This window comes from Dendrobium catenatum, unplaced genomic scaffold, assembly GCF_001605985.2.
Source record: "Dendrobium catenatum unplaced genomic scaffold, ASM160598v2 fragScaff_scaffold_1119, whole genome shotgun sequence".
Taxonomy (NCBI): Eukaryota; Viridiplantae; Streptophyta; class Magnoliopsida; order Asparagales; family Orchidaceae; genus Dendrobium; species Dendrobium catenatum.
The window spans coordinates 787,725-812,299 of NW_021319581.1; the positions used below are offsets into that span (position 1 = coordinate 787,725).

The following is a 24,575-nucleotide window of genomic DNA, read 5'->3' on the forward strand; positions in this document are numbered from 1 at the left end:
AGCAAATAAAAAAATCTATAATTAAAATTAATTAAATAACAAAAGAAAAAATTGATTATTTAAAACTAATGAAATATAAGATAGTATGTCACAATCTAGAAATTGTGAAAATGAAAAAAGTTATAATTCAAATTTGGATAAATACTAAAAATAATTTCTTAATTTGAATTTATACGTTATGAATATAATTATTGACTTTTGAATTCTAAATTGAATAATGTAACTTAAAGATTAGATGTGTTTGTAGTAGAAATTTAAATTTCATTATTTCATCATTATTTGTCTAATTCTCCCATCTTATCCTTAGTAAATTTAAGTATAAGCTTTTATCTGATACCAATTTATTAATGTATTCTTTCTTTTTCTTCTTTTCTTGTATTTAATTTTAAGAACTCTTATCTCATTTAATTTCCTTTTATTTTTATAGAATACATAATTAATAATTTTTAATATCAATTTTGCTTAAAATCTTCTTACAATCTTAATGAGTTTAATATAAAGATTTAATACGATTACTAATTCCAAATTATGGTTGGTTTGATTTTAAATTTTAATCAACATAAATCTATTCTTTAACCTTAATTATTCATCTTCAATTCGAAGATCAATATATAAGTGTATAATTTATAAATTCAAATTAATTATATAATTAAAATGATCTAAGTTAGTCAATTAATTTTTTTTTAATCTATGAATTATAAAGCAATGTTCAATTTAACTATGATGTGGGGTTTTATTATTATCTTAATTTTACATATTTTTTATTATCATTTTGTGTATAGTTAATTAAATAATCAAAAAGCATAGGTATTAATAAAATGAATTATAAAATTATAAGTATATGGGTATTTTATTAAATTTAAATAAAATAAAAAACTAAATGATCCAAGAGGTCTATTATTGACTGAAATTACAAGCTAACTTAATTGGATTTCCAAATTTTTAATAGAAGCAGCATGATTTTGTAATTGAGACCCTATCTACATTGCTACATCATCAAATGATGATTTTCTACTTCCAAACTTATTGCTTTGATTAAATCCTAGAGTATATGCAGGCCTAGGATTAAAATTAGGTTGTTGAGGATTATTCTAATTTACTCCTTAATTATTTTAATAATAATTCCATTAATTATTACCACCTAAGTTATTTGACCAATTAAAATTAGGTTGGTTCCTCTGACCAGGATTATATGTATTGTAGTAGAGATTATTTTATCTTCTAATCAATTAATATTTGCAATATCTTAAATATTATTATTTTTAATTAAATTTTGGTCGTTCAATTGCATAGATAATTCAATTCCTAATCTAGAATTTACTCATATTATGTTCAACTTCTTCAAAATTAGTGCAACTTATGTAAACATCATTGAAGAAGTATTAAATTCATAAATTCCTGCCACTCTCTTATGAGTTACCTTATTAGTAGGCAACTAAAAATTATTAATAGTTATTTCCTTTATTAATTCATATGCTTCATCAAATGGCTTAGAAATTAATAATCCTTCAATTACAAGAACTTTGATTACTCTAATAGATTACACTAATAGATTATAAAATATTTGGATAACCAACTAGTCAGGTAAAGCATGGTGAGGGCATTCCCTAAGTATTTTTAAAATCTCTCCCAACTATCATAAATTGATTCACCTTCAAACAGAGTTAAAGAAGTGATATAATTTATAAGTTTGATAATATTTTGAGGTGTAAAATACTTAGCAAGAAACTTATGAGCAAATTCATTCTAAGTGATTTTAGAGCCTAGGGGTAAAGAATTCAATAACTTCTATGCTTTATCTGTTAGAGAAAATGAGAATAATATAAGTCTAATAGCATCATCACTAACACCATTATACTTAAATATTACACAAAATATTGACAAACTAGCTATGTTTAAATTGGATTCTTCAACAATAATTCTCTCAAATTAAGAAATTTGAACCATTCAAATTATAACAAGTTTTAATTTAAAATTACCATCTTGGATTGTTGGTTTATTAATGCTATGATAAATTTCATCAACTAAAAGGTTAGCATATGTTGCAAATCTGAGTTTATGAATTAGACTTTTGTTGATAGCAAACATTCATGATTTCTTACGACTACCTTGCCTGCAAACTTTTCAAGTCCACAATATCGAATGCAACTCAAGCCAGCTCAAAATCGAATAGATTTAGGTTGAGTCAAGTCTGTATTTTTTCCTTTCTTGAGTCAATTATAAAAGTGGTTCCTGATACTAAGTAACCTTGCACACACACACTTGAGGGTTTTTTTGTTGTTTTCTACTTTGAGAACATCGGCCTAGACGATGACCATATTAGCAAGGACAATCAGACTAAAAATAGAAACCCTAACTAAGTCATCTCATTAATGCAACCATCATTAAGCAGATCATCCTGGATGATCCCTATATCGGCCAGGATGATTGGCTCAGTTAAGAAAGAATTAGTCGCCATGATCAATTTAGGTATTCTTTAATTTAGGGAATCATCCAGGATGATCAAAGCATCGGCCTGGATGATGAAGCACAATTATGCCAAAATTAATATGGTAATTATGGATAGCAATTAAGGTTGATTGATACAATCAGATCAGCTCGGCCGATTGCAGGATTGGCTAGGCCGATGTACTGGACTATTGACATCAACCAGAATCTATTCAGGGCAATGTTCAGGATGATTTTCCTTAGATTTGAACTAATCATTTAGGATGATATGGTATCGACCTGAATAATGTAATCAATTTTCTTCTGATCGTCTGAAATCGTCCTGGCTGATTGAGCTTAATTTGTACTGATCATACAGTACGATAGAAATATCATCCTGGATGATAATATCGGTTCTTAAAACTCTATTTAAAGGACCCAAATTTTTTCATGCTGAAGACCTTGAGTGCTGCTATTTTGACCTGAGAGTGCCTTGGGAGAGGGACATAGAGAGTGACCTTAATTTAGTTTTTGAGAGGGTTCACAATGGTTTCTCCAAACAAGGTTCCAAGTTGTCATCTCCGTTCATCATCCTTCATCGTTGGGAGGTTATTTGGAGGTCTACTTCAGCAAAAAGTCTGGGTTCTCTGCCCGCTTCATGAGGAAGCAAAAGGAGTCGTTTCTCTGTCGCACCAGGGTTGGTGAAAAGGAGTCTGTTGTAAAGGATTCTCCGCCTAGTTGTGGGAGCTAAAGGAGAAACACTTAGTTAGTGCATAACTCAGAGGGTGCCTCTGAGGCGTGGACGTAGGTCAAGGTTTGACCAAACCACTATAAATCTGGTGTGATCTTTCCTTGTTTTACTTTCGTATTTAATTTCCACATTTGTTACTCTTATGGTGAATTGTTTTGGTTTTAATATTGTGCTTTACTTAAGGAAATTTTTTTAAAAAACCAATTTACCCCCCCCCCCCCCCCTTTGAAATTGGAAGATTACATGCGTGTTTTCACTTGCACCATTGGTAAAGAAATTTAGGATAAATTGTGTATCACCTATGAAGGTACTAATGAAATTAAGCAATCCTATTTGAATATTCTCTTGCATGATTATGAACTTTTTGTATGAAACCTTCTGAATTAATTTTTGAAATGTATATAAGGTTTACTCAGATTATTACTTCATTGCATGCATTAGGAAGAGAACTTTCTAACCATGAAAAAGTAAACAAAAATTTAAGATGTTTGCCTTCCTCTTTTGATGCAAAAATTACTGCAATATCTAAATCTAAATATTTAATTACATATTCGATCGATAACTTACTTGGTTCACTCATTGCTTACGAGCAAGGGGTGAACCAAGGAAATCTTGATGCAAGTGAAAGGAAGAAGGAGAAAATGGTTGCACTTAAGGCGAACAATTTAGACACTGACTCTTACGGGTCTGAAAGCAATGATGTTTCTTTAATCACAAGGCAATTTAAGAACTTTCTAAGGAAGAAGCACAAGAATCATCAAAAGTGGAATAAAGGTAAGGGTAGCAAAAATTTTATGAAGTCTAATGATACAATCTGCTTTGAATGCAAGAAGCCTAGGCACGTTAAAGATGATTGTACTACGCTTAAGGCACACCCAAGTAAGGAGAAGGGTGAGGAGAAACCAAACCTCAAAAAGGACAAGAGCAAGAAGCGATTCCAAAAGGAGTTCTGGTGGGATTCTGTATCAGATTCCTGTGAAACTGAACCTCAGGAGGAGAAACCAAACTTGTGCTTAATGGAAGACAATAATCTTTGTCAAAGTGACCAAGAAGAGGTATGTGAACCAACTTTTGATCAATTATTAGAAATTTGTGAGCACATGCATGCATCATATAAAAACTCAAAAAATCTCATGCTAGTTTGAAATTAGAATTTTTAAATTTGCAAAAAGAGCATAAAAATCTTTTAAAAGAAAATTCTCAAATTGATAGCAACCACATGGATTTACTTGATGTGTTTGATGCATTAAACAAAAGGCACAATGAATTATCTGATGCACATGATTCCATAAAATTATCCCATGTTGAGTTAGAAAAAGAATTAACAAATCTCAAAATTTTTGAAAATAAACCATTGTATGATTTTAAAAGGAAGCATAACCATAGGAGTAGATTAGTGCATCCTTTTCCTGAAGTTAGATGTTTTTTATGTGGTATGCTAGGTCACATAGCACACACTTGCACCATTAACCATAGCTCACATTGGGTTTGGCGCCCCAAGTTACATGATCCACAGCATGCATTGCATTCTACTTTTCATAAGAAGGAACCCAAACATGTTTGGGTTCCTAAATCTGATATTTGATAATTTTATAGGTAAGCTCTCAGAAAAGGCTTCATGAGAGCATCTGGTACCCTAGGCACATCACTTCTTTTGAGATTATTAGATTTTTTGATTCTGATTTTGCAGGATGTAAGGTGGATAGAAAAAGCACTTCTTGAACTTGCCAATTCATAGGACATTCTTTAGTCTCCTAGTCTAGTAGAAAGCAAAACTCTGTTGCTCTTTCCACTACTGAAGCTGAGTACATTGCTTTAGAAAGTTGTGTGGCCCTAGTCCTTTGGCTAAAATAGCAAGTACTGGATTTAGGATTACCTGTAGGCACCATCTCAATTATTTGTAACAACACTAGTGCCATCTGCTTTTCTAAGATTCCTATCCAACATTCAAGGACTAAGCACATTAACATTAGGCATCATTTTATTAGAGATCACGTGACTAAGGGAGATATTGAGTTACACCATGTGGCAACTGAGAATCAATTGGATGACATATTTGCTAAACCACTAGACTTCGATACTTTCAATACTTTAAGGACCAGATTGGGTGTGATTGACATTAATGCATGAACTTGATTTTTATTGATTTTCTTATTTGTTATCGGCTGATTACCTTGTTTTATTTTTTTTAGTCTTTTTATTATTTATTCTTTTTGTAGATGTTTCTCTTGTTTTTACTTTAGTTTTTAGGCCTTAATTTGTTTTCTCTTTCAAATCATCACTGAATTGATATCTTATGCCTTGTTTTTATTTTTTTTTTGAAAATTTGTAGTCAATGTTTTACATCTCTTTAATATGCTAAAGGGTAAAATCACCGTTGATTGTGTCTCTTTCTCTAACATATTCTAGTAGTTAAATTTTTTTTTTTAAACAAAGGTCTAAATCAAACTAACAAATGGATTTTGCAATTGGGATGCTTTCTACCTTGCTACAACAATCTAGCTTATATTTATAATAATCAAAGTTTTTTGTTACTTCAATATTTCTCGTTATCTTATCAATGCATCTCTCATATAAATTTTTATTCTATTTTGTGGTTTATTCTTCCCTATAATAGAGAGTGAGTTTTCTTCTTCTCTAATATCCAGAAGATATACTCACAACTAAGAATATTTAAGAATTTTTGGAAAAGAATTTAGCTTGAAAAAAAAAATAAGGACAATGATGCCAAAAGCAAAAGATTCACAATGATGCCAAATTGGAAAAAAAATTATTATACACAAAGTGCATCATAAATCAAAAGATGCGCAAAGTGCTCCATTCAATGGACAAGAGGCATAAAATGAGCCAATCAAAAAACAAGCTATCTTCCTTTCTTCCAACTCTTAAAAATTAGAAGATTTCATATATCACTTGAGATTTCAAGGACTTGATTTTGAATTTTGCAATTTAACAAACTACTTTGATATATTATTTTATAAGATATTTTTCTGAAACTAAGTCTTGATCCGATCTCTTTTTCTTATCCAAATGTTTCTTCTAAGTTAGGCCTTTTGATTTCAAAAGAAGATTTTGCCCTAAAAGAAGTCTGAGCTTAGGGTTAACACGATCGGATATTTTACCGTTTTTTGGATTTTTGAAGTTGTTAACTCATTAACTTACAAATTTTTAAAATCAATCACATGGAGACTATATCATGTTCATGACTTGATTAAAAAAAAAGCTTTGTTTTTTTATGGCTTTTGTTTTATCGTTGTTATTTTTTGTTGATTTTATTGTTTTTGAGCCTTCTCTAATCATATCCATTCTTCCTTTGATTTGAAATTTTTTGTCACATCGTCTTGGCCGATATTTATATCATCCTGGACGATCAGCTTTTCTTGCTTCAAAAACTCAATATGCTTAATATTTTGACCTTTATGCTCTAATCATCCTGGATGATCCTTTATCATCCTGGTCGATCTGATCATCCTCATTACAATCATCTTGATCGTCCTGGCCGATACATTTTTCATCCTGGATGACGCGTTTATTGTAATCATCCCATCCAATACACCTATTCGTCCTTGATGATACACGTGTCAGTACGTTTAAAATTTTTAAAATTGCCTAGGATTATCCATTTTTGGACAATCGTCCTGGACGATCCACTGTTCGTCCTGGATGATACACGTGGCGCATAATTTAAAATGTTTTAAATTTAGTCGGTACGATTAATTATTGAGCATTATCCTGGACGATCCACCTAATCAGCCTGCATGATATGCTTTTTCAACGGTCATCTGGCCTGATTCCTCAGGAAGATCGCTTGTATCTAATCATTGCAGACGATATCTGATCGTCCCAGATGATATATGATCATCTCAGATGATATCTAATCATCCTGAATGATGGGACCTCCTTTTTGACCAATCGGCCAGCCACAATAATTGCACCGAATTAGCCTGGACGATCCTGCGATCGTCTTGGATGATTCGACCTATTCTTTAAATAGGGCCCAAAATCAGCCTTTTTTTTCACCTCTATCTTTGGATTTCTACTTGCTACTGCTTACTATTTCTTTACTTTTTATTCTAAATGGCTGGCAGCAAGCGTGAAGCATTACTCTCTCATGAACAATAAATCTAGCCTACCTCTCCTATCCGATACTGGATCTTTTCACTCACACCTCTCTTTGCTTTATTATCACCATCGCAGTCCCCTTTAGTTATGAATTTCTTTTTTAATTTTACGCAAACCTCTGCATAAATTCTTCTTACACTACTCTCACCTCTTATGTGAATTGACGTCCTATCGAGATCATATATCAGGATTGTGCTGAACTATTGCAGCTGACCACCATTGGGGATAAGCTGCATACCCTTATCTCTGATCCTGACTTTGACTGGTCCACTGCAAATCACTTTATTCGCCACACCAACACACACTTTTATGTTGGAGAGACTAGATCTTTACTCAAAGATGCTAGGATAATCCAGCATGTCCTTCGCACTTCTGTTATTCCAAAAGCCGGGGATCGTGTCTACATCACTCTACTTCTTTCACTTACTACCTTTTACATTCTGGCACATAGAGATTTCAATGACATAGACCTAATATTTAGCTATATTGAGCATTTGACTATAATCCATGATCCAGGTCATAGAAGAAAACCCAATCTTTCTCTAGGACAAATCATTACATATGTTCTAGAATCCAAATATAACCTTCAATATCCTTCTCCTCCCAACCATCTGCACCCTTCTACTTAAACAATTCCTTTAATGTCCTTCACAGTACTCGTGTCTACCCAGGATATGGGGAGGCTCAGGGGGCCAAGGAGGAGGAGGCTCCTGCTCCTGTTCCTGAACCTGTTCCTCTCCGCCAGCACTCTCAGCTAGATCAGTTAGTGGAGAGATTTTATCAGTGGAAGGCCCATTTTGATGCCTATGTTACACACCAGCAGTAGCAGCTCGATCAGAACATGGTCTGGTTTGGGGTACAGTTTGCTATGTTTTTTAGTTTCTTCCACCAGTAACCACCACCACCACCACCTCTGTCTGATGATCAGGGTCCCTCATTTTACTAGTTTTAGTTTCTGTTTTTTGTAGTTTATTTTTTCTCTTATGGTTGTTTTTAGTTTTTGTTCTATTTTTTTAGTCCTCTTTTTTGTGATGTCAAAAGGGGGAGTAGTCTGATGTATCTTGTAATTTGATTTCTAGAATTTAGTGAGCTATTTTTTCATCACATTTTTTTTACTAAACTGCCATAACTGTTTGAAATTTTCTAGGTGTGTTTGCCATCATCAAAAAGGGGGAGATTGTTGCAAATCTGAGTTTATGGATTATAATTTTGATGATAGGAAACATTCATGATTTCCTACGACTGCCTTACCTACTAACTTTTTAGGTCCACAAGATCGAATGAAACTCAAGACAGCTTAAGATCTCGTAGATTTAGGTTGAGTCAAGTTTGTATTTTTCTTTTCTTGACTCCATTGTAAAAGTGGTTCCTGATGCTAAGTAACCTTGCACATACGCACTTGAGGGTTTTTCTGTTATTTTCTATTTTGAGAATGTCGGCCTAGATGATGACCATATCAACCTGGACGATCAGACTAAAAATAAAAACCTTAATTAAGAAATCTCATTAAGGCAGTCGTCATTAAGCAGATCGTCATGGATGATTCCTGTATCAGCCATGAGGATAGGCTCAATTAAGAAAGAATCAGCCGCCTTGATTAATTTATTTATTGTTTATTTTAGAGAATTATCTAGGACGATCGAAGCATCGGCCTTGATGATGCAACATAATTATGCCAAAATTAATATGATAATTATGGAAAGTAATTAAGGCTGATTGATACGATCACATTAGTAGGGCCGATCATAGGATCGGCCAGGCTGATGTACTGGACGATTGACATCGGCCATAATCTATTCAGGGCGATGTTTAAGATAATTTTCCTCGGATTTGAACTAATCATCCAGGATGATATGGTATCGGCCTGGACGATGTAACTAATTTTCTTCTAATCGTTCGAAATCATCCTGGCTGATTGATCTTAATTTATACAGATCGTACAAGATGATAGAAATATCATCCTGGATGATAATGTCGTTTCTTAGAATTCTATTTAAAGGACCCAAATTTTCTCATGCTCAAGACCTTGAGTGCTATTGTCTTGACCTGAGAGAGTCTTGGGAGAGGGAGAGAGAGAGAGAGAGAGAGAGAGAGAGAGAGAGAGAGAGAGAGAGAGAGAGAGAGAGAGAGAGAGAGAGAGGAACTTGTGAGGGGGAGGGTTCACAAAGGTTGCTCCATACAAGGTTCCAAGTCATCATCTCCGTTCCTCATCCTTCGTCCTTGGGAGGTTCTTGGGAGGTCTACTTCAGCAAAAGGTCCGGGTTCTGTGCCCACTTCAAGAGGAAATAAAAGGAGTCGGTTCTCTGCCGCACCGGAGTTGGTGAAAATGAGTTTGTTGTAAAGGCTTCTCCGCCTAGCTGTGGGAGCTAAAGGAGATACACTTAGTTAGTGCAACACTCGGAGGGTGCCTCCGAAGAGTGTACATAGGTCAAGGTTTGACCAAACCACTATAAATCTGGTGTGTTCTTTCCTTGTTTTACTTCCGCATTTAATTTCCGCATCCGCTACTCTTGTGGTGAATTATTTTGGTTTTAATACTGTGCTTTACCTAAGAAAATTTTTTTAAAATACCAATTCAACTCCCTCTTGGTTAGCCTCGGGCTAGTTTTTAAGGGCTTAATATCCCTAACAAACTTTCGGCATAATCTCTAAAAGATCTAGAATGATCTTGATCTAATATAGGTTCAACCATTTTCATAATTTTTTTTTTAACTTTTTTAAAGGGTTCTTCCTATTTCAAAGTCAAAAAACAAAGGTTCATTTTTATGTCTATAATTGGAGATCAAGAAATTGTGTTAAACATAGGAGTACTTATCCTATTCCATCAACTATTATTGCTTAAGTTCATACTGATTCGATGTATACTTTAATTGTTCCAATTTTTAATAACTAGGAAACAAGCCAGCATTCGGTACTGTAAAAAAAATTTGTTTACCCCTCCTATAAATTGGATTAAGTAGAATGTTCATGTATCTTTATTACATTCTAATGAAGCATGTATAACAAGAGTTCTAAGAGACCACAAGGGTAGGTTTTTGCTTGCGTATGGTAGGAAGTTATTTCATTGGGATATATCACTTTTTGAGCCAATTGATGTGCTCAATTTCAATGATGTAATAAAAGATTAGATGCTAGAGAAGTAATGGATCATTATTGAAGGAGATAATATTAATGTTATCAATCTAATGCAAAAGTTAGTAATGAAGAATCATCAGAAGACAATATTTAATAGTACTGATTTGTCTTTTCTTGAAGTTTTTAATAAAGTAGATTTTCATTTTGTTTTTAGAGAAGGTAATAGTGTTGCGGATGCTTGCGCTAACTATGTTCTAGGCGCTGATTTTTTTCAGGATACTTTTCTTTTAGGTGAACTTCCATCAAGTATTTTTAACTTCATCAGGAATGATTGTGATAGGTTAGCTATACCTTAGGTTTCTTTGTATTTTTTTTTTTAATTATTGCGTTAATGCTAATGTATTTCTTCAAAAAAAAAAAAACATGCAACCATGAATATGAAATAAGAAAATAAAATAAAATATACAGGTAGGCCTAAGTATGAAATTAATTTAATAATATAGCTATAATTTTAAATAAAAAACAAAATACTTATATAGTTAGGAAATCAAACTTTTGATGAGATATGTGGAGTGAATCATTGAATTGTGTACAAATCCAGGGCTCTATCACCCCTAAATAATGGTTAGGTTTTCCTAGATATAAAAATAACAAAACTCCACTTAATATATTAAAGTAATAAAATGATAGACTAGAGTACCAAATCCACAAGAAAGTATGCTTACTTGCAACAAACTACTTCCTTATAATGAGACCCTTAGTTATAGATTCATTTCATATATATATCACTAGATCTCTAAACAGCTTGTAGGGGTGAAGGGGATATCTTCTGACCTCATACAGTTATAGTTTCTCCTTAAGAACCTAAAATATTTTACATCCTACATATGAGCATGCAAATAACCTATTGTAATATTTTTGGCTATTTTATATTCCTCTTTCAAGGTTATACATCACACTATGTTTTAACTACATATATGATAACTATATGCATTAAATTAAGATCGAGATAATATTGAAAACATCATTTAATATTTATAGAAAAATAAACATCCTTAGTGCTTCACATGCAATTTACATCATCAATCCAAAATAAGAGAACTAGCCATACATAGAATAAATGACAAGCAAACTCAATTTTATTAAACTCATAAAAGAATAAAAAAAAGAAAGTGATATCACCAAAAAGGATCAAACTATCTCATCTACAATCCTTCTCTATTTACTTACAAATTTTTCCCAACTTAAACTCTTGCTTTTCCTCATGCAAATAAGGAAATCTGTAATTCTGATTAATAAAATAGTCAATGTAAAAATTTATAATTTAAAATTACTGAAATATAGGATAATATGTTACAGTTTAGAAGTAGTAGAGATGAATAAAGTAATAATTCTAGTTTGAAAAAATACTATTTATTTTCCAAACCAATCACCCTTATCATTGCTTAATTTAAATTTATAATTTATGACATTAAAATTTGAATTAAAAAAATAGCTTTAAGATTATATTTGATTGTAGTTAAAATTAAAATTTCATTAGTTCACCATCATTTATACTAGTTCTCCTAACGCAACCATTATGAATTTATGTGTACTATTACAGCCAAGCTCTAAGCTTTTATCTGTTATAAATTTTTGAATGTACCATTTTTATTTTTTGAGGAGTACATAGTTAATAATTTTGAATATCAATTTTTCTTATAATCTTCTCATAATCTTAAAAAGTTTAATGCATGGATTTAATATGATTACGAATTCTAAATTTTGGATGCTATAATTTTAAATTTGAATATACCCAAATCTATTCTTTAACCTTAATTATTAATCTTCAATTCAACGATCAATGTATAACTTAAAAATTAAATATAAATTAATAATTTAAAAGATTCAAGTTAGTTAATTACTAGTTTTTCTCATCTATGAATTATAAAGCATTATTTAATACAACAACAACAACAACAACATCAAGCCTTTATCCCACTACATGGGGTCGGCTACATGAATCCTTTTTCTCCATTGTGTCCTATTAAAAGTCAAATTCTCGTTTAAATCTAATAAAGAAAGGTCATTCCTAATATTTTCTAACCAAGTCTTTTTAGGTCTACCCCTACCTTTCTTAACATAAGTCAAATCTAATACCTCTACTCTCCTAACCGGGTCATCGCAAGGCCGCCGTTTTATGTGACCAAACCATCTAAGGCGACTTTCTCTAATCTTATCTTCTACTGGAGCTACTCCAACCTTTTCACGTATATGCTCATTTCGTATCCTATCTCTAAGGGTAAAGCCACTCATCCACCTGAGCATCCTCATCTCTGCCACACTTAACTTAGTATTATGCTTCTCTTTTAATGGCCAACATTCGGCACCATAAAGCATTGCAGGCCTCACTACCATCTTATAAAATTTTCCCTTAAGTTTGAGGGGTACATTTCTATCACATAACAAACCCGATGCATTCCTCCACTTCAACCATCCAACTTGAATTCTACTGATAATATCTCCATCTATTTCACCATCACTCTGAACAACAGATCCAAGATATCAAAACGTGTACTCTTATTAATGACTTGATCACCCAAAGTCACAATCCCCTCACTAGGACTATTACTGCTAAAATTACACTCCATATATTCCGTTTTAGATCTACTCAAGCGAAAACCTTTAGACTCTAAGGTTGACCTCCATAATTCAAGTTTACCTTCAACTCCCTCTCTAGTCTTATCAACAAGAAGAATATCATCAGCAAAAAGCATACACAAAGGTACATACTCTTGCAAATGTCTAGTGAGAACATCCAAGACTAAAGCAAAAATATATGGGCTTAAGACTGATCCTTGTTGTAACCCAACCGAAATAGGAAAATACTTGGTCAATCCACCTTGTGTTTGAACACAAGTAATAGCTCCTGCATACATATCTTTAATGATTTGAATATAAGCATTATTGACTCCTTTCTTTTCAAGAACTCTCCATAGCACTTCTCTTGGAACTTTATCATATGCTTTTTCTAAATCAATAAATATCATATGTAGATCCTCCTTATTTCCTCTATATTTTTCCATCAAACCTCTGAATAAATGTATGGCTTCCATAGTCGACCTACCCGGCATAAATCCAAATTGATTTTGAGAAACATTAGTATCACGCCGCACCTATGCTCCAACTCGCTCCCATAGTTTTATAAGTATGACAATTACATATATACCTTATAATTCGCAAATTTGTACATCATTTATCTAAAATGGAATAACAACTCATTCTCACTCATCTGGCATTTCTTAGTCTAATAGATTTAAATAAGTTTGTAGCATGAAGATTCATCTCCACTTAAGCATTTCACCACCTATCTTGAATATATCAGTCACAGCTCTTTACACCTTCATTATCTTTTAACAGCCTCATTAACTTCAGTTTTCCAATTACGTCTGATAAACTATAATTCTTTATTTTCCAATCTAGGGTGCTAAGGTACAATAGTAATCTTATTTTCCCATCTCATTAAAAGTTTAGCTAAATATCTATCCATCTTTGTTGAATATCAATCTTCTAAGAAAAGTTTTTTGATCTTCATTTTAAATACACTTAACTGAATACATTTACTACTATCTCTTGTTGTGCGAATATACATATATCTTTCCTTTTTAGTATCTAATTTATTATAAATCAAAAGCTAATGCCTTTTACATCGATATTGTGTCTTAACTCTTGAGCCACTTTATGATATTTCTTAATTATCATAATTTTTAAAATTAAACCAATTTTTATAACAAAGCTTCTTATTTTTAATTTTTTCTTGCACATTAGGATTCCACCACCAACTATTTTTACTATTGGGAGCTTTTCCCTTTGATACTCCAAGGACATCTTTTGCAATATTCTTAATATCAGTAGCCACTTTTTCCCACATAATATTAGCATCCTCATGCACAGACAAAATCTTAAGATCTAAAATCTTATTTCCAAAAATATTTTTGTTAATATTCTTTAAATGCCCCCATTTAATCCTAGAAAATTGTTTTACTTTATTTTTTATTTTATGCCCCTTTATCTTAAAGTCCAAAACTAATAATCGATGTTGGGTACATAAATTTTCACTCGGAATAACTTTACAATCTTTGCAATCTAAACGATTTAATTTTCTAATAAGAAAATAGTCAATCTGGGTTGTATTATATCCATTTTTATAAGTGATGAGATGCTCATTCCTTTTCTTAAATAAGGTATTAGCAATAAAAAAATCATAAGCTAAACAAAAATCCAATATGGTCTTGCCACCTTCATTCGTCGTTCCAAATCCATGGCCACCATGAATGCTTTTAAAATCATCTACCTCTCTACCAACATGTCCATTTAAATCTCCTCCAATAAAAACTCTTTCTCCAAGAGGTATATTTTGTATTAATTCTTCTAAGTCATTCCAAAAATTTAATTTAGAACTCATATCCAAACCTACTTGAGGAGCATAAGCACTTATAATATTAACAATCTTATCATCAACAACAATCTTTAAAGCTATAATTATATCTCCAATCCTATTAATTTTTATAACATTATCCTTTAAACTCTTATCTATAATAACACCTACACCATTTCTAGTACGACTCCTACTCGAATACCAAAGTTTAAATCCTAAATTATCAATTTCCTTAGCCTTATCTCCAACCCATTTAGTTTCCTGAATGCACAAAATATTTAACTTCCTATGAATCATAATATCTATTAATTCTATTAATTTTCCTGTAAGGGAACCTATATTCCAAGTTCCTATCCTAATTTTAGTTTCATGGACTAGCTTCTTTGCCCACATACGTCCTTGATGTGGGAACCCTTGCCTATTTAACACTGCACTCGGGCGCCGGTGCTTGCACACTTGTCACTGTATTCAGGCCATACAGCGCGTCGCTTCGAGGGGACGCCCTAGCAATAACCTATAAAGCATTATATAATGTATTTTTAAAATTTTATTTTTATTAGGGTAAATTAAATAATCAAAATATAAACATATTAATGAACAGTAATAAAAAATTATAAGTATAAGGAGAATTTTATTAAATGAAAAAAAAACATAAATGAATATAGGTAAATAATATATGCTTTTATATGAATGATAAAAAAGTGAAAAAACATATAATAAATATAAAACTAAAATACAGGAAATAAGATAGCTAGTGCTTAAAGCAAATTATCACCATCACACTAAGTTTAGTAAATATACAAGTGGGTTGCCTCCCATTAGTGACAAATACTTAGTTTTAATCCAGACTTGCTTATATTTTTTAACTTGTTTGGTGTATATTGCATCCATTCTTCAAATGATTTTCAATAGGATATTTTTATTTTTTCCTTTAGGTTAACTTTAGTATTGCTAGGCTATGATCCAAGAGGTCTACTACTGATCAAAATTAAAGTTGAATTAATTAGATTTGCAAACATTTAATAAAAGCATCTTAATTTTATAATTAAGTCCCTAACTACATCATTACATCTTGAAATGATGATTTTCTTAATACTAACAAAATACTTTGATTAAAACCTAGAGTATATATAGGTCTATGATTAATTATAGGTTATTGATGGTTTTTTCTTTTTATTTCTTGATTATTTGAATTATAATTATATTGAATTTTTACCTACAACATTATTTGACCAATTAAAATTAGGATGGTTCTTTCAACCTGGATAATATGTATTAGAGTAAAAATTATTTTCTCTTCCAATCAAATTATTATTTTTAATCTTATGCACATTACTATTGATAATTTCATTTTTATCCTTCTATTACATAGATGGTCCAGTTCCTAATCAAGAATTTACTCATATAACGCTTAAATTTTAAAAAATGACTACAAATTGTGTAGTCAACATTGACAAAGCATCATATTCCAAATTTTTAATACCCTCTTAGGATTTACTCTATCAATAGGCCACTAAAATTTATTAGTAGCCATTTCCTCTACTAATTTATATCCTTTACCCAATGGATTAGATATTAATGATCCTCCAGCATCTATGATTACTCTAAAAGATCATACTAATCCGTTATAAAATATGTTAAAACATGGTGAGGGCATCTCCTAAGCATTTCCTTAAATCTCTCAAAGCTCTTATAAATTGTTTCTCTTTGAAACTAGGTAAAACAAGTAATATCATTTATACATTTGATAATCTTTTAAGGTGGAAAATACTTAGCCACTATGTGCATTTATATTAAGATCAGTATAATATTAAAAAGCTCATTTAATATTTATAGAATAAGAATTTTCAGTAGTGCTTAACATGCACTTTAAATCATTAATAAAAAAATAAGAGAATTAGCTAGACATAAAATTAATGACAAACAAACTCATTTTCATTAAACTCATGAAGGAATGAAAATACAAGAGAGTAATAACACCAGAAATGATCAAATAATCTCTTCCAAACTCCTTCTCCCTTAAATTATAGAGTTCTTTGAAGAAACATAGGCTAAATACTTTAAATGATTGTATCTTCTACTTTCAAAACCTCTCTTAAAAATTTTTATAAGAGGGAACTAAAGAAGTACTAAAATTTATAGATGTAACTAATCTCTCTTACAAACATAACATAAAAACAATTTATAGGATAACCCAAAAAGGCATCCGGCACTATGGCATTTGAAAGAGTAGTGCTACGGTGCCATTGAAGTGAACTAATGCCTCCGTGTTGAAACTTTTTCACCAACATAATGCTTGCTGATGTGGATCAGTTACTTAGTGAACTGTCTTGTCTCTTCACTTAGAGAATGTGGCCCTTGGAAATTAAAACTACAACACCGTGACACTTTTGAAATTTGAGTGTTGTGGTGCTCGAGTGGAAAAAATGGTGCTAAGGCATGGGAAATTAGGATGTTGCGACATTTAAAATGTAAAATCTGATGCTACCATGTTGACTTTTTGATGTTGTGGCACTGGTGATATTGAAGGTTGTACAATGATGTTATTTTGTGAGACATCATGACATTGTAGTCTCCTTAGACTTTCTATCATTTTTGGATTTTTTTCTACAAAAAATAACTAAATAAAATATATAAAATGCACATAATTTACACTTATCAATAGCAGAACCTAAGTATCATAATATGTTAGCATGTTTACATTCCAACTTATGACATGATCATGATTGAGAAAAGAAATAACTAGAAGAGGCAACCCATCTATAATTACGTGTCATGGAAATGTATTTATTTCCTTATCAATTACCTTTTAAAGAATAAAGTTTAACTAATAACTTACATTATAGTAACCAAAGAAAATGGTCACATAAAATTATTAATGCCTTATAATATAAATATGAGATAACATATAATTTATATATTGGCATTATGATCCTACCCAATTAAATGAATTTCTATAAACTAAATATCCCATGAATGCATTTTACAAAATAATTCAAAGCAAAATGCATGGCAAGAATGATTTATTGGAACCACCAAGTAAAGCTGAGTATAAGAGGAGACAATTTAATTCTTATGGGAAACAATACCTTATTATAATGATATTACCTTAAGGATATGCTAAACAATGCAGTAATGGTTATATCTTACCTAAAAATTTACAAGTTATTGCATGAAAACAATTGAACCAATAATTTACTAATAATAATATGAGATGATACAAAGCACAAAAACACTTGGTTACAAAGTTATTAATTGGAGAAAATTAATCACATCTATAAAAGCCATATAAACAAATAATTATGTCAAAAAGGATGAGGAAATAAACAGTAACCATTCAAGAAAAATAATTTTTATAGGTTTAAGAAGACAGGCCCTTAATTAGGAAATCTTGTGCAAACCTATGTTGACATTAGATGATATTGAAATCATTAATGGTTGGTATTACTAAAGGGTTTATTGCTTGTGTTATTTGAATCAGAATAAATAAAATTGTACTTAAGTAAATGTGTTATTCCTCTAACAAACATGACTGCCTATAATATAATATGAAAATTATAAAAATAACCTTGGCACTCAATCCTTGAGTTGAGAAACACATAATACTGACATTAGCAATCAAGAAGTGCAATAGTTCTTTCTTGTCAAAACTTTGAAGGCTATGGATTTTTTATTCAATTGATCATACCTTTAAATTTATTATGTGAACTCTAGATGGACAATCTATAGAATGCTTTTTCATAGTAGATAATGCTAAATTTTGTATGAAGTTTTGATAAGTGTTATTTCACTTATGCATAATGGGGTGGTTGTGGTTGGGTTACTATGAAGTTTAATTTTAAATTATAAAAATATTTAATTCTTAATCTCCCCTAAATTATGCTTAGTTTTTCTTTGATATATAAAAATAATAAACCCCACATAGTATATACAATTATACATGCCAAATCAAGTAATAAAGTGATAGTGTAGAGTGACAAACCTGTGGAGAGATATGCCTTTCAACAATCAACTATTATTGTTTACTCTAATTGAAAAATTATCCTACGACAGTAAAATTGTTGTTGTGAAGATTCAATCATTGAATAAAAATAGTAACATAATAGATATAATATTTTAAGAAAGTGCTTTGAATTGATAAATGTAAATTGCATATCATTCCTAACAAATTTTTTATTTCTAATCTGATTTAGAGCATAAGCATCTCTAGATCTCTATCGAGCTTGTAGGGGTGAAAAGGGTATATGATGAAGTCCTATAATTAAATCATCTCCATAATAACCTAGTATATTTTATATCCTATGCCTAGGTATGCAAATATGTTATTTCAATATTCCTAGTTGTTCTTGCATTCCTCCATCGAGGCTATACATCAAACTAGATTTTAAATACATATATGACTATTATGTGCATTAAATAAAGAGTGAGATAATATTTAAAACATCATTTAACTTTAGAGCACAAGAATTTTCATTAATACTAATATGTTTTTTACATTATCAATTCAAAAGTAAAGATTTAGCCAAACCTGAAAGAAAAAAATAAGCAAACTCATTTGCATTGAAATAATAGAAGAATAAAAATACAAGAGAATAATATTACCATGAAGCATTGATGTGTCTCATAGACACTTCTTCTTTCTTAATGTATGGAGTTAGATAAATAAATATAGCTAACATTCTAATGATTGTATCTTGTACTTCCCTAGCCTCTCTTAGATTGTACTCTAAGAGAGATCAAAATAAGTATAATAAACAGTACTAATATTATATAAGTGATTTAACTTCCTTACAAACATAACACAATAAATCTATATAGGAAAATAAAAGTAGGCAACTGGCACTATGGATCTTGAAAGATTAGTGCTGCTAAGCCCATAAAATTAACTAATGTCATTATGTTACTATTTTAGCTCCATCATGACTCTTGATAATGTGGATCAATTACTTAGTGAACAGTTGAATCATTTTGCTAACAGATTGTGTACTTTGGAAGTTACAACTGTTTTGAAACAACACTACTGTCTTTCGAACCCTATGCCCTTAGAGTTGCGATTTTGGTGACGAGGAATGATAGATTGCAATGCCATGTATTTGGAGATAATGAACATAACATTGCAAAGTTGACCTTTTTAAAGCTACGGTGCTGTCCAATAGCAATGTTAGTGCCTATATATAAATGTTATAGCGATCTGGCGATGCCATCGAAAGTGTTGTGGCATTAAGTGACTGACACTGCGGCTCTAGATAATACTTAAAATTTTGTTCATTTTTTGTATTTTTTATACACAACAAAACTAAAATAATATATTTTCAATGAAAATATAACACATAAAATAATACAATATTTCAACTTATCAAATTCTTCCCAGCCTAAATTCTTGTTTTCCTTAAAAAATAAAAATTTTATAATTTTGATTAATTAATAATTTCAAGTAAAATTTGATAATTTAAATTTATTAAAATATAGGATAATATATCCTGATCTAGAAGTAGCAAAAATGAATAAGAATATAGTTCTAGTTTTAAAAATACTAATAATTACATGAATTAGTCATTATTGCATAATTTGAATTTTTAGGTTATTAATTTAATTATTATTTTTTTAAATTTAAAGTGAAAAATATAGGTATATGTATAGATATATTAGTAGTTAAAATTGAAACTTTCATGAGTTCACCACCTTTTTTTTTTCTTTTTGGAACTAATTTCATTGTTCTTTTTGTATTTATTTTACTTTTTTTTAGAGTACATAGTTAATAATTTTGAAGATTTTGCTTCGAACCCTTTGGCAATCTTAATGAATTTTATAAAAGAATGTAATATGTTTACCAAATCAAAATTAGTGTTGCTTATGATTTCCAATTTTAATCTATTCATACCTAATCTATAATTCTGACCATTCATATTTATTACAAAAATTAATGCAAAAAGGTATAACCTATAATTTCAAATTAAAGCAACAACATAAATGGTCTGAGTTAGTTAATTATTAGTTTTTCACTCTATGAAGTATAAACAAGGTTTATTTGAATTATGATCTGGGGTTTTATTATTATCCTTATTTTACATAATTTATAATTATCATTTTTACTAATGTTAAATAAATAATCAAAATATAAAAAATAATGACAATTTGAGTAAGCATGAGGATAATTTCAATAAAATGTAAATAAAAAAATATAATTAATAATTAACACTACACAAGCTTTCATATGAATGATAAAAGACCCATAAAACAAGTGATAACATTCATAAACATAAAATAAGTTATAAGAAAACTAGTAAACTAGGCACTATAAATAACATACAATAAATTATGCTCACACTACATATACTAGTTACTCACATAAATGTATTCTCTTCTAAAAGATATAAAGTAAAGTAAAGATATAGATACACATCCTCCATTTATCCAAATTTAAGATTTCCTAATTCATCTTATCCACATAATTTCAATCTATGACCATTGAACTAAAAATTTGAAAGGTTTTCTTATCTTGAATGCTGATGGCACCATTGAGATAAATTCTAATAACAATATATGGACCAACCCATCTAGATTAATGTTTTCTGTGGCAACACTTCTTCTTATAATCAAATCATAGAATAACTTGAGCAGGATGAAATTCATAATCTAAAACTTCACTTTTATGTAATTTCTTAGTATATGCCTTGTATCTTCATGAATTTCATCATATAGCGTATTAAGTTTATTAATGCCAGTAAAATATTGCATATGCAAAAGAGAAAAAGAATATTCATTTTTCAAATGTTCTTCACTTCTAATCCTAGAGGAGGAATGCCTTTGCTTGGTTCCACTCATCACTTTAGTTGAATTTTTAGGAAGAGAAAGATAACACTATACTTAAAAATTGACAAGGATTGAGACATAATGTTCCAACATACCATTTTTAAATTTTCAGGTGAAGAGAATTTTTAAACCACAAAGTCCTAACTGAGTGCTGAGGCACTCATTCTCTAAAGGTTCTTTTTAAGCAAAAATAATAAAAAATTAATAAAATTAACAACTACTAATCACACAAAAGCTATAAACTGGGTTTCCTCCCTTGAAGTGGTAAGTTTATACCGTTCAGACAGACTTAATAACATACTAAACCTCATTATGGGTTGCCTCTTATAGAGTGCTAAGTTTGTAATCTTTAGCCAGAGTTGCATTGATTTTTTAATTTGGCTAGTGTATATTACTTCCATTCTTTAAATGACATTATTAAGATATTTCTATTTTTATTTTGGACTAAATTTAGTATTACTAGGTAAAGATCTAAGAGGTCTACTACTGATTAAAATTGTAAGCTGACTTAATTGAGTTTTCAAATTTTAATAAAAGCAACTTGATTTTGCAATTGATTCCCTAAATGTGTAACTACAACCTCGAATGCTAATTTTTTATTTCCAAGTTTATTTCTATGTTTAAATCATGGAGGATATGTAAGTCTAAGGATTAACAGTGGGTTTTTGAGAAGTGCTTCAATTTACTCCTTGATTATTTTGCTAATTATTTAATTGATTACTACCACCCTTATTATTTGACCAATTAAAATTACGATGGATCCTCCAACCTAAATTATAGGTATTTGAATAGGGATAATTTTGTATTCTAATTATATTAATATTTTTAATTCCTTACATATTATTATCTTTAATGAAATTTTAATCTACAAAATAATTAGTTCCTATTCTAGGATTTTCACCTATTGTATTCAACTTCTTAAAAATTATAAGAACTTGTGCAATCAAGATTGATAAAGCATTAGATTTATAAATTCTACCTATTTTTTAGTATTTACCCCATCACGAGGCCATATGAATTTATTAATAGCCATTTCCTCTATTATTTCACTTGCTTCCTCAAATGGTTTAGTTACTAATGATCCTTTAACTGCAACATCAATTATAACTTTAAGAGATCCTATTAATATATTATAAAATATTTTAATAACAAACCCATCAGGTAATCCATGATGAGGGCATTTTTAAGCATCTTCTTAAATCTTTCCCAACTCTCATAAATGGATTTTCATTCAAACAGATTAAAAGAAGTTATGACATTTTGAAGTTTGGTAGTTTTTAAAGGTGGAAAATACTTAGCAAGAAAAATATGAGCATTCCTAGTAGTTTTATAGCTTGGTGGTAAAGAATTCAACCATATTTTAGCTTTATCTCTTAAAGAAAAGGGAAAGAATCCAATTCCAATAGCATCATCTCCGACACCAATTTGCTTAAATGTTGCATAAATTTTTAAGAAGCCGACCAAATATAAATTGGAATATTCTACATAAATTCCTCCACATTGCATGTTTTAAATCATTTGAATAATAACTATTTTTAATTCAAATTTATTAGCTTGGATTATAGGCATATTTATTCTTTCATGATTTCTATCAACTAAAGGGTTTGCATAATCCTTAAGATGTCTAGAATGAATTTTTTCTAACTCAGATTGAGTCATTATTAAAATCTTTTTGATTTTCTAGATTTTAAGAAAGGTTTCTCTCAATTTAAAGATCAAATGAAAAAAAAAATTTATTTCTATGGCTATAAAGCATGCAACCAAAAATATATTATAATTAGTGATCAAATCAATTAAAAATAATTATAAAATAAAATGGAAGTAAGTATAACTATATAAATAATTCAAAATATAATTAAAATTTTGAAAAAAAGTGAAATACTTCACAAGCAATGTTTCCAAAAACTTCATGGATGGGTTACTGTGGAGTGCAACTTTAAATTATAAAAATGTTTAAGGCTCTATCTACCCTAAAGAATGTTTTGGTTTTCTTTTTTGTAATATATAAATAATAAATCACACCAAATATATGCAAGCATACATGCAAAATCAAGCAATAAGAGGATAGAGTATTTTAGCAATAAAAAATTACTATTTACTTTCTTGCAAATTTTTCCTAAAGAAATGAGATTGTTGGTTATGGATATTCAATCACTAAATAAAAATTGTGAAATAATGGATACAATATTTAAATAAAGTGCTTTGGATTAATAAATGTAAATTACCTATCTTTCCTAATAAAATTCTTATTTTTAATGTGATTCAAAACATATGCATACCTAGATCTTTATCGAGCTTTTAGGGTTGAAAAAGGATATATGTTGACCTACTACAATTAAATCATCTCCTTAATAACCTAACAAATTTTACAACCTATATCTAGGTATGCAAATATAATCTGGTTGTTCTAGCATTCCTCCGTCGAGGCTATACATCACATTAGGTTTTAACTATATATTTGACTACTATGAGCATTAAATAAAGAGCGGAATAGTTTCAAAAATAATATTTAATATTAGAGCACAAGAATTTTCATTAGTACATAATATTTTTTCTATATTATCAATCCAAAAGTAAATAATTAGCTAGAAATGGAAGAAAGAATAAGCAAACTCATTTTTTTTTTTAAATCATAGATGAACAAAAATATAAGAGAATAATATAACTAGGAATGATCAATGTATCTCTTCTGCACTTCTTATTCAATAATGTATGGAGTTGCTAAAATAAATACTGTCTAGCACTCTAATGATTATATATAGTATTTCCTTGGTCAATCTTAGATTGTACTCTAAGAGAGATTTAAAGAAGTACTATAAAAAATACTAAAATTATAAACATGACTAAACTCAATTTCAAACATAACATAATAATTATTTATAGGAAAACATAAAGTAGGAAGCTAACACTACAACGCTTGAAAGATCAGTGCCACTATGCCCATAAAATGAACTAACACCCGTGTGCTAC

At 30.1% G+C, this 24,575-nt stretch overlaps 3 non-coding genes across 3 annotated transcripts; all 3 read left to right on the forward strand.

Moving 5' to 3' along the window:
- Positions 1-1,586: 1,586 nt before the first annotated feature.
- Positions 1,587-1,692, forward strand: LOC114580612. Its single transcript, XR_003702079.1, has one exon. It is a non-coding gene; the product is annotated as a small nucleolar RNA R71 (small nucleolar RNA).
- A 14,739-nt stretch (positions 1,693-16,431) lies between these two features.
- Positions 16,432-16,538, forward strand: LOC114580613. Its single transcript, XR_003702080.1, has one exon. It is a non-coding gene; the product is annotated as a small nucleolar RNA R71 (small nucleolar RNA).
- Positions 16,539-22,768: 6,230 nt separating this feature from the next.
- Positions 22,769-22,874, forward strand: LOC114580611. Its single transcript, XR_003702078.1, has one exon. It is a non-coding gene; the product is annotated as a small nucleolar RNA R71 (small nucleolar RNA).
- Positions 22,875-24,575: the final 1,701 nt, after the last annotated feature.